Source organism: Dromaius novaehollandiae, chromosome 3 (assembly GCF_036370855.1).
Source record: "Dromaius novaehollandiae isolate bDroNov1 chromosome 3, bDroNov1.hap1, whole genome shotgun sequence".
NCBI classification, from domain to species: domain Eukaryota; kingdom Metazoa; phylum Chordata; class Aves; order Casuariiformes; family Dromaiidae; genus Dromaius; species Dromaius novaehollandiae.
The window spans coordinates 24850096-24862147 of record NC_088100.1 but is presented as its reverse complement, the minus strand read 5'-3'; the positions used below and the strand labels follow the sequence as shown (position 1 = coordinate 24862147).

Here is a 12052-nt window from a genome sequence, read left to right as displayed (position 1 = left end):
TCCTTTACTCTGTGAGACACTCCTTCCTTGCCTGCCTGGGAAAGGCAATGAGAATCAGAAAATAGCTCTTAAACAGTGTACAAAAAATTGATAACCAAATGGTCATTTCTTGCTCTTCCTATTTCCATTGTCTGCTTCCACAGGTATATGGACCTATATGCCCATGGGCTGAAGAGTCAGCCTCTGCAGATGCAGAAAGAGGTCTCATGTGGTGGCCTAAAAGCTGTGTCCAGTATCTTCACTGGCAAATGGCATTATATTGTGTTTCACTGAGGATTGCCATTGACCAGCTGGACTAGCATGTTTTCCCACATCTCTGATTCTGGATAAGCCATGTTGATACTTCTTTAGTTTAGAAAATATTTAATATAACTTAGTGCTTTTTGTTTAAGTTTCAAAATGGGCTAATGAATGAAATACTTAAATATGTATGTACAGTTTTGTTTATTTTTGAATTCATAAAATTCTGAAATATTCAAATCATTTAAAACAACAAAACTTCAAACTTCTGGTTTAAGATTCAATTTTTGAATGTCTAGATTTGGAAAACAGGACAATTTTATGTGTGAATTAGCAATATAAATAAGTGCTTTATGATAAGGAACAATATGTTGATATTTTACTTACTGTCAGGACAAGCCACTGCAATAAAAATTCTTGCTTACTAGCAGCAAGATGTCTTCAACCACTTCAGGTACCGATTTGATCTTGATGACAAATGCTTCCCTCTTACCAATGTTTATGATGTTATGAGATAAAAATTGGAGAGGAAAGGAAATACAAAGTTAGTTAACAGTGTCGTAGAGAAGGGAATGGTTCCATTAAGTACTCAGTCCTCAGAATTAGAACATATACAAATCTGTACAGAAGCCAAATACTTCTCCAGCTAGAGTATCTAACCAGTTGTTTTGCCCCTTTAAACACTAAATAAGGCCTCTGGGTTGATCCCAGATCATCCCCAATGATCTCATTGTAGGAACAGATTTGTTGAGTTAGGAATGTTATTATCCTAAATCTTTCTATAGGCAATAGAGCAAAATGTTGCCTTCACAGAACATTCGTTAGGTTGGTGGCACTTCCTAATGAGTCTCTCATTCAGTGCCTAAATCTAGGCTGGATGAATCCAGGCCAAAGGGGTTTATGCAGGTTCATAGAGATACAGGTTCTGCTTCTGTTCTGTTCTGTTTCTGCTTCTATTTCTGTATGAAACAAAAACTGAGTCCTAGCATAAGACCCTTTCAGTTCTGGTCCATCCCTTTCTTTTTTCTCAACACACCCCTTTTTGACCCCCTCTATTTTCCCTGAATATTTAAACATGTTAGATACACAGCATTGCATATATTGACAACAGAGTTTCAGGCTTTTATTTGTTTTTAACAGTGGTTCAAATTATTTATCTTTGATGTGGTTTGGCACAATTTGTAGTATTTTATTTCAAGACAAAGGATTAAAAAAATCAAAATTTCCAAAATTCTGTGTTTTATATTTTTATGGTGCCTTAGTGATTCTCTGAAGACATTTCATCCCTCTATGTGTGTGTGTGTATGCATAGTGTCTATATGTACACATCTCATATAATTTAATAAGAACAAATCTTTCTAATTTTTAACAAACTTACAACAAGTTTGTTATGTTGAATGTCTATTTATTGGCTTTGTATTTACCTTCTAAACATGGGTGTTATGAAAGCATATAATTTATCAACCACCGAAAAAAGTTTCTGATTTGACATTCTTTGTCTAAATAGCAGTTTATTCTCGGCACAAAAAATCACCTCGAAGAAACAACCTAATTGACACAGTAAAAAGTCAATTTTTAAGATATTGTATGGAGGTCACTTTGAACAGAAATGTCAGAAGGAGGAATGACTTAAAGAAAATGATGGTCTAAATTAATTAATATTTGTGACCTTATCAATTGCAGTCATCCAAAACTGGCCATATGAGTGAAAATCATTATATCAGAAAGATTTTAGTCTTTCTACATCATATATAGAAGCGTAAGATGACTTCTATTTCCGGAGAGGCAAAATTATAGCGCCTAATCCCTGTTAGTGCTGCCAAACTAGCATTTCAGATGTCACAACTGGTTGTAATGGGAAGTTTAATAATGTCTATGGCTACATGATATGTTATTTTATCCACATATTCTGTACTGTAGCATTTGACTCTCAGAAAAAGGAAAGGAAGCACTAAGCAGAATAACTAGATTTGAGTCCCATGTTTCCCTTTCTGCTCATGTATAAGGTCAGTTCAGCTGGATAAACCCAGAAACAGCAGAACTGGCAGTTAGGACTGGAATGAGCCTTTGACAGTCTTTTTATTTTTAGCTTACATAATATAACTGCTCAAATAGAATAGTTTCCTAGAAATTGTGACAAGTTTCATGATTTTCTCAGGGACTAACCAAAGCAGAACAAAAGGCTTTGGAACACCTCTAATAGGAGCGTAGTGTAGCAGTGAGGGTCCTGCAAGTGGTCCTGGGCTTGGAGACCCACAGGAGGAATTCACAGGTCCTGGATTCCAGACAGATGCAGGGAAGGGTGGCTCATCGTTCCTACAGCATTACTGTGTCCAGAGTTCCTCTGTGACAGTCGGGGAACCATACAAAGCAAATGGGCTGCACTTGAGATTGAGGTGGAATAAAACTGGGAATGAAGACAGGTGGGCATGCAGAAATGTAATTGGTTACACGTTCACTCATCGGAAAAGTTTTCATAGCATGACTTGCTTTGGTAGCACGTATCTCTGAACAGGGCTGGTTTGCTTGCCATCCAGTAGTAGCAGCAAGGTCTATGGCCATGGAATATATATTTCTGCAATTATAAAGGTTGTCAATATACAGGTATATTTTTGTGAGACTTAACTCCTCTCTTTCTTCTAGGTGGGGAGGTTCAGTGTGAGGAATCAATTCAGACAACAAAGAACTTTATTTTGAAACCTTCCCAGGAGTTTAATTAAGTTTAAATTCAATAGCATTTTTGCTAATGACTTCTCAAAACAATAACTGAATTCAATTGGAGTTCCTTGCTAGAAATACCTGCAAACTAGCCAATAAAAAGCATGCTTTTATAATTATCTAATCTAACATTTTATGTTAAGTGCAGAACAGAGCAACAAAACCTGAACTACTGAAATGCAAATTCTGTATTAATGAAAAATCAAGAGATGAGAGTGGTGTAAGAACAGCCACTGTTAACTCACATCCTCTGAATAGACAACTAGGACATCTCATTTCCATACTAATGCTGTGTTTGACTTTTCATTTTATCCTGACTACATATGTGTGTTGATTTTATGTGGTAAAAACTTAAAATTTTTCATTATGTGTTGAGCAAGGAGTCTTCGCTTTGGTTGGTTGAATCGTCAAAGAACAAATGCAATCCAAAGAAGATTTTGCATTTGATATTGAATGGAAATCTGGATCCAAGTTCACCATTTTGAGTTGAAATATAGGATCTAGCTGTATTGTTGCAAGAAAGAGGCAGAGGGCACTTTCTTCCTAGTGACTCCTGCAGAGCTCAGCAAATAACTGGACGTAGCCTGGAGGTGACGGGAGTTGCTGCTGTTCCATTTCTGCAGCTCCGCCTCTGCTGGTCACCCAGAAGTCTAGGCTTTCTAGGGCTCACAGCCCATGTGAAATAGCACAAAGGACCAACCTTAATTTCTCTGCAGGCAGGAAAAAAAAGAAAAAAGCTTCTGACCACTGAGCTGTCCGAAACATTTCAGAATTAGCTGCTCTGTCACTGGTGGCTATCACCACTTCAGGCCACTACTACTGCCGCTGGTGTGGCAGTGCGAGCCATACCGCTGGTGGTGCCGGTCGCTGCCCATCTGCCCTGCCTTCCCCGGTCTCAGCAGCTCCTGGGACAACATAGAAAAAGGCATAAAACCCATGTAATTGTTGGTCCTCGTATGCCAAGGACAGTTCTGACAGGGAGAATTTCCAGCAGGATATAAATCATCTTTTGTACCACGTGGATGAAGACATGTAGGCCATAAAATCGACCTCTAATTGTTGACAGTGCTTCTCGGATCTCTCTGATATGTAACTGTATTTCGGTTTAAAAGGGATTGAAATGCATTGTTGTAGGGAGTTGAATTGGCCCTGTATGTCGCTTTGTATGGCTCAGTGTAATTAATGAAGTTATTTGGCATGGCTGACATTTTTATTTACACAGATGTCAGGTAACGTAAGCAGATGTCAAGCATTTTTTTTATTAGGGTGGAAGTCACTGTCCTACAAATCTGAACACAGCTATAAAATATGATTGCTACAATCAGTGCCTAACTAGATCTTACCTGTTTCATTTGTGAGAGCGTTGGGATCGGCTTTTCACATCAGTAGCCAGGGTTCAATTCATATTTCTGTTTAACAGCTGGAGGCTGTCACGGGTAAAATGAAACTTGTCAGCCTCAGAAAAAGGCAAAAGCATTCATCTCTTAAACTGATCTCAAACCGAAATTCTCATTTTTAAGAAAGTCTGGGAGCGACAACAAGATTACAGCATATCCGTTTCACATTATCTAGGGAAAAGCATAATGACTTCTGAGTACCTTCTCGTGCTGAGTTAGCTTCAAAAGGCTCACACACAGTATTTGATCATTTCTATCGGTTAATTACTATGAGCTCCATTTTACACAGATGTAAAGTTGAACTGCTCTGATAAAATGCACCTTGGACTGGTCTAAAAAGACAGGGGAGATCCTTCCATCAGGTTGGGAGACTTTAAAGAATCTGCCCAACACAGATTCACAAGAAAGGATATTCAAAATTTATCAAAAGTAAACTGAACTCTTGTTTTTTTACTAATACCATGATATGACATATGAGGACAGAATATATTAATTGATCCACAAAACAATAATATTTTACCTATAATTAAAAATACAGCACATGTTAACAGTACACCTTCATTCACAGGTGTAAGCAGCCATCTCTTTGAATTCAACTGGGACACATGCTCTGTCAATCAAATCTCAGTTTTATGTAGTAATAGAGACTTTCAGAGCTGGAAGCAGCTGTTAGAAAGGCATGGTAACTTTTAAAGGGCAACTGGTGAGCAAAACCCCCCAAAGGAAGTTTTTTTTTTTTCCCCCTCCTTTTGCATTAGGGCCAAAAACCATTACTTATTCAAAGCTTGTCTGAGTTCAGTTACACTCTCAGGACCAGAATATATTTGAGGAGCCAATGTAACCTCTTTGCCCCTTTCCCTCAAGAATTAACAGGTTGACATGAATAAGTCACTGACTTTATGTAAGAAAGAAGAAAAAGAAGGATGCATTATTAGTTTGGCATTTCACCTGAATAAACAGACCTGCCAAAATGATTGAGGTTACATATTCAAGATAGAGGTGTGTATCTGACACATAGATTCCGTGGAAAATTGTGATAAATTACTTAAGTTATTTATTTATTTATTTATTATTTTTGTCATAGTGAGAAGAGTGGTAGGGAACAGCCAAAACAGATCATGTTGCAGCTGACATCCACCCTGCTAATCTCAGTGAAGGGGGGAAAAGAGTCAGGCTGAAATGATGTAATGAATGTTTCTGATGTATATTTTAAAGATAACGAGAGCATGAGATATTGCTGAGCTGCACATCAGCATGTACAAAAAGAGAGGCATTTATTTTGATGTTACTTATTTTATTTGTCTATAACTTTAAACTGAGACTTTAGAGAATTAGAAAAATGTTAGAGCATGTATTTTTGTATAGAGAAATCTTCTACTCTGAGCCTGTTCACTTATCCATGACAGGATTTTTCTCTTTTGGACTATTATACCTAATTACGGCAGTTACAGGTAGACAATTTAGAGCATAAGACATTATATTTTTATTTCAAGTATGTTCTGAGCTACTCTAAGTCAAATACCAGCAAAAATTATGTACTGCTGTGACTCTAGTTCTTGCACTTCAGCTTGAAAGGCAGAATTCTGTCTTTGAAGTAGTGTCATATAATATCCACTCTGCAGGTTCATAGCATTTAGATATCAGTTCAGCTCATCTGATTAGCTACTGGACACTTTCAAGTGAGGAACACAAACAATTGCATTTACTTTTTTCAATCAGCTCTTGAAAGTATGCAATGTAAGTTTTAAGAGATGAAAAAGGTACCGAGATTTCCATTGCTTATACGTATATTTCCTGATGATTACACACTGTTTATTTGTATAATAGCAAACAATGTCCTAATCATTTCCCTGATTAGGAGCCTGAAAAGCACATACAGTAATAGAATTGCTATAGCGAGCATGTGCCGTAAACCCTATTTCCAGGGCTAGGCATTTTACAGAGCTGTCAGCAAGTGCTTCAGTATGCTAAGGATTCTCAATGCATAAGTCTCTCCTGGAACTGGATACCCATAAGGAAGCAGAGATCACTGCTTTCTCTTAATAAATGGGGGCAGATAGCAGTGGGAATAGTCTCTCAGCTTCTGAGCAGATGTACTTTGCACAAAACTCAAAGTTCTGAGAGACAGAGTGAAGAGACAGACTCTCACCTAAGTATCAGCAGTCAGCTGGGACGATGGAAGTGTGGATTTCAGTCTCTGCCTCAAGAATTACAGTTTTATGTAATAACTATTTTTATAGAATATGTATTTCTTCTGTAGAGCCAGTCTTCCCCCAATAGGTGAAGGTCTGCTTTTGTTCCTTTTACAGCTGTGATGGGACCCTGAGCTGGCCAGAACTTTAAAGTGAGACAGTTTATACCTTCCTTTATAGGCAGCTTCCCAGATAAGATTGGGAGGCTTTTAAATGCAAAAAAGAAAAAAAAATCCCAGATCTGGATGACTATTTTTTTTTTTACATACAGGTAACTCAAAGTGACAGACAGTTTTTATGTACAGATCTGCCTTCCTCACCTTGCAAGCAGGTGCTTGGATTCAATCATTCAGTGATTTTCAGAGTGGTAGCAAATTCTGCCCTTTCCTCTTTGGCCCCCCAAAAGTTCCCCTTCAAGCAGTAATTGCAGCCTGCTGGTCTGCCCAGCAAATTCTCAGTGTCTGCATGAGCTGCAGACTCCTACATTCTAGTCATGACTCTTACCTCTTACGATCATAAGAGGAAAGTCTCACATTACTTTGTATAAGGCAGAGAAGACGTGGAGAAGACTACAAAGTGGTGATATGACCTCCTGCTAGCACATAGGAGAGGTGGGCTTTAACGTCATGGACAAAGAGGAATTAAATCTCCATTTCCCATAGCTTGGTTAGGTACTCAACAAATGAATTACATTATTATTAGGAGAGGAGGGATGATGACAAATCCATGTTTTTTTTAATGAAAGTGTCTCACTTCAGTTTTCTGTGTTGAGGCCAATTCAGGGTTTGGGATATAGGTTTATGTTTGGTGTATTCTAAGTGTATTATTGAATTTTAACTCCTAGGTACATAGCTATTGGGGTGAAAATGTGTGTGAACTAGATGCTAGGATATTCATCTGGAGAATTCTAAGATCCTGACACGGTCTCGATAATGGTGATGATCTACCTTTGGGCTTAGCCTTGTAAACGCTGCTTTAAACATTTAGATCCTTTTGTAGACCTACATGATCAAAATGTCCTTTGGAACTGTCATCTATGTAAAACTATAATTGCAACAATGCAAAGTTTAGTAGGGATATACTTGTATTATTTCTTGAGTGGATTTTGCATCCCTTAAAATTGTTGTAGCTGGACTACTTTTGATATATATGCTAGCCAGCTAAATACAATTTTGAGAATATCAGCACTTCAGCACCCTGAGTGAGAAGCCTCACTCTGACTGTGCTCTACGTTCTAACTTAATGTTGACAGCACAATGTGTTCAGCTGGTCAGAAATGCCAAAACCATGAATCTAATCTTTTATTTGATGCAGTAGAGGCAGTCTGATCCATTTGTAGTCCACAGTTTGGAACCCTTCTTCAAGGAAGACAAATGCAGTTGTCATTCCAGAACTGAACTGGATTAACCCCTCCTCCCTCTTCCTCCCTCCAGAAGAAATCCTGAAATGAAGACCGTTTACTGAAATATGAAAGAAAGAGAGTTTTCATCCTCTAATTAGTGGTCACAATTTTTTACATCTCTGAAGAGATTAGCTCAGTAGCAGGCTCAAGATTTTAAGGAAATGTCCAGCTGTCATATGAAGAATTTTGAAGCCTCAGGAATTGTTTATTTTGTCCATGACTTCCTAACATTATATCTGCAAACAAGTGCCTGCAGCAGCAGTTGTAATCCATGTCTTTCACGTTCTGAGTGGCTGCACCACCATACTCACTCTTAGGGGCTTTTTTTTTTCATGCTGCACCACCATACTCACTCTTAGGGGCTTTTTTTTTCCCCCTAACCCAAATCATATTGGCTTTTTTTCTCCACATTTTCTAATTTCAACAAGAAAGTGGAGTGATCTAAGGACACCAATGTGCTAGTAGCTTTATGATGTGGACATTATATAGAAAATTGAAGAGCTTAATTTTAACTAATCTAGACAAGGTATTTGAACTCAGATCTTCTATCTTTTTGGAGCCTGCTCTAACTACTGAGCTGCAGCTATAAGGAAAATAATCATCAGCTAGTGTATTTGTGAGAAGCTCAGTCTTCTTGGTCGTGCCTTAGATGTGTCCTGAGACTACATCTGTTAGTTGTAACCCTTACAGAAAGACACTACGATGCATAGTCCTGTCAAGAGGACTGCTAAGAGGTGTCAGTTCTGGGCTGGTAAAAAACTGCAGCTATTAAGCAGAGGAAACTGAAAGGCAAAAAGTGAAGACCCCTCACGATTTAAGTGCCCCCAGGTTTAGAGAGCACCTTAACAGGAAATCTCAGGACTAGTTCTGGTCATAAGCTTCTATATTCTACCTGCCTTCACTTTAGATGTGGTCCTAAATGGTCACCCCCCCCCCCCCCAAAAAAAAAAAAAAAAACCCAAAACCCAGAGGTAGAGCAGGGAACTGAATTGTTAAATATCATCTTCTTCATTTATATATAAACCACTCCACCCCGGTAGACTATACTATAGTTAACAATTATTTTACTATAAGCTTTTTGTCAAAGTAAAAGACTATTTGATTAAATTCTTTTAACCTGGGGCACTGGACCAATATGTATCAATTCAATGCAAAATCCTAAAGGTTATATTGAAAAATTAAATTATCAGTGCATTATGCCCATGACTAACTATTTTGTAACCTCTTAGGATTTGTTATACAATATACAACATTTACTCTGAAAAGTCAGCCAAGAATTTAATATCAGTTACAGGACTGAAAAAGAAGGTAACACATCTAATTAAGAAAATTTGAATTTTATTTAAACACAGTCATTTTAACCCTTATTGATATGTAAAATTAAAATTTATACTGACCTTCAGGACTGCAGAAACGGAGGTACTCCATAAGATGCCAGATAACTATTTTTAAAGGAAAAGTAAAAGACTTCTGAATCAATAAAATATGTTATAAAGTGGTGATATATTTACAAGTAAATAGCTTTGTAGGGTGACTTTATAACCTGACACTGGTGAAAAATGGAATTTTCCAAACTTCTAAGCCACTGAGACAAAACAATGTTTGTTGAGTTTATTTTGCTTTAAAAGAGTGCTCCTGGATATCCCATAAAATTTCTCTTTACTACTGACTCTTCATCAGTTCTGTCATTTCAAAGTAAATTACTGAATTTCCTACACTTCTGAATGAAGTGGCACTGGTAAAGGATTCTGTTTACTCTGTGCCTTACAGGAAGCTTAGTGTGTGGTCTGCAAAGGATAAATGTATAATGATAATATCACTGTCATGTCAAGCTTTTGCTTCCCCCTCAGGTCATGTGGCATGAAAAATAAATAGTAATGTATTTATTTTTTAAAGAAAAAATTTTGGTACATTTAGCTATCACATTAAATCCTGATCCCACTACAGTCATTAATAATCTTTCTAATAATTTTTTGTTTTTGTCACTGTGGTCAGGATTTTACATTTCTGGTGTTTGAGAATTACACAATACTGAGAGAGTAAAATGCTTCTTCAGGATTGAAGAGGAACATTTTGAAGTCAAATTCTGCTCTCTGCAAAGACTGCATAAACATGATTACCTGCAGCAAGTCATAAAATCACACTGGAATTCCAAAGGCAGTGTCCAAACTAATGACTAATGACGTTACAAGATTAATGAGTTTTTAATATTGTAAGAACTTGCTAGGCTTGATGATAAGAAGTGGGTCTTAAATAGTTAAATACTGTAAGAAAGCCACAAAAACTGAAAAATGTGGCTGTTATGCTGTGACATGAGACAGACTTTTCCTGTTTCTTCCCCTCATGACCTTGAGCAATATAAACACATACTTTAGATCATTATTTAATTATCAGGATTAATAAAGGGATAATATTTTAAATTGGTATTTTCCAAATATCATAAATTAAAATGAAAACACAAAAATGAGTTTGTACTGTTTCAGGCATGGATACGGTCTAAATTCAGGCAAGTTTTAATGAATGTTTGATTTTTGCAATCTTAATGTACTCTTACTATAGTTTTTGGTGTAAATTCCTTAACTAAATCAAGCAAAATGCAAACTTACACATTCCTTCTTGTGGAACTGTATGTATGCATCAGGGATTGAACTCACTTATGAATTTCAGCTCTTTAGATCCATCAAAGAGATTTCTAGCACTTAAGTTAACAGTACTTGTTAGCCTATTCTGTGTGGACCATCCACTGAAGGAAGTGAGACACATACTTCCAGTATGCTTGTCCTGGTTTTTGCACTCTCAGTTGTTTGTTCCCTGGGTCAGATGAATTCAATATCTGTGAAAATCTGGTGTCTTTAATTCAGAAAGGAATGTCCATCTTTCATGATGCAGCCTTACCATTAATGAGCCAAGCAGCATCTCAGGAGGTTCACAAAACTGCATGTGAATTGTGGAAGACCTAATGCGGCCAAAAAACCTGTTATATATGGTGAAGAAATCTGGTTCTGAACTTTTGTGTGACTCATTGGAATTATATGAAATGAATAAAACAGAATATATATTCCAGTTCCCAGTATATTTTATTTCATAGGGAAAAGATATTTTAATTATAACTTACTTCTAAAACTAAAACTTGTCCTTTCACTTTGACAGTATTTAAACAATATTTTAATCAGGCTAAAATCCAAATATTTAATTAAGCTAAAAAGGTAAATATTTGACAATTTCTTCCCACAGTTCCCAAATGTGGAATTGTTTCGCTATGTGAAAAGACATTTATTTCAATTGTTGTTTTGATCAAGGTGAAAATATGAAAATAAATGTTGTTGTGAGTGAGCATACTCTTTGCAATTTCAAGAAAAGCCAGACTAATAAGCTCTCAGACTGACTGAGAGCTGTGTACCTGCCCAGCCTTAAATTGCTTCATTAGGCTGGAATAAAATCTTATATCTGGCTGCTTTCGTGGGGGGGGGGGGGGGGGGATGGAAGGGATAGTTAGTCAAACTCCCTCAGGAAACAAAAACAGAACAAAACATAGTAAGAAAAACACATTTTTTTTGACTGCTGGTTCACTTTTGAAGAATGGAAAAAAAAGCGCCATTGTATATATGTAAGGGCAGCATATACTCAGGCCTTCAGATCACTGAAGAATAATAAGGATAACTGGGACATACTAGCTGTTTTGGTTAGGGTCTGAAGGACTAGTGGTAGAAAACCACTGTTGTTGAAGAAAGGGAGGGTCATAAATATGTGGTAAACTCTCCAGATCTTGTATTTTAAGCAAGTGTTTACAGCTGCAAGCCAGTGGGATAATTATTAAATCTGCCAATGTGTGAGGGTGCTACAGCTTATTCAAAAAACAACAAAGAGACTTATCTTTAGCATGGGAAAATGGTATATTTTTTCTAACTTCTGCTGCAGAAATGCAATGGAAATGTATTTCAGTTTTTAAAGCAAGAAGGGTGGTTAACTTTTCCTTACACATTTTCCAAGCTAAAATACACTTATAGTAGGAAACATTGGGGAACTTCAGCTATAAATGAAACCTACCATCTCTGTATGGTTTGCAGAAATAATAGAACAATACTTTACTTAGGAAGACTTTT

The 12052-nt window shown here is 37.0% G+C and overlaps 1 protein-coding gene across 1 annotated transcript in view; it reads left to right on the top strand.

Annotated features, from left to right (window-relative positions):
* CSMD1 (CUB and Sushi multiple domains 1) overlaps positions 1 to 12052 on the top strand; it is a 1240345-nt gene that overhangs the window by 786487 nt on the left and 441806 nt on the right. The gene's annotated exons all lie outside the window — the stretch shown is intronic.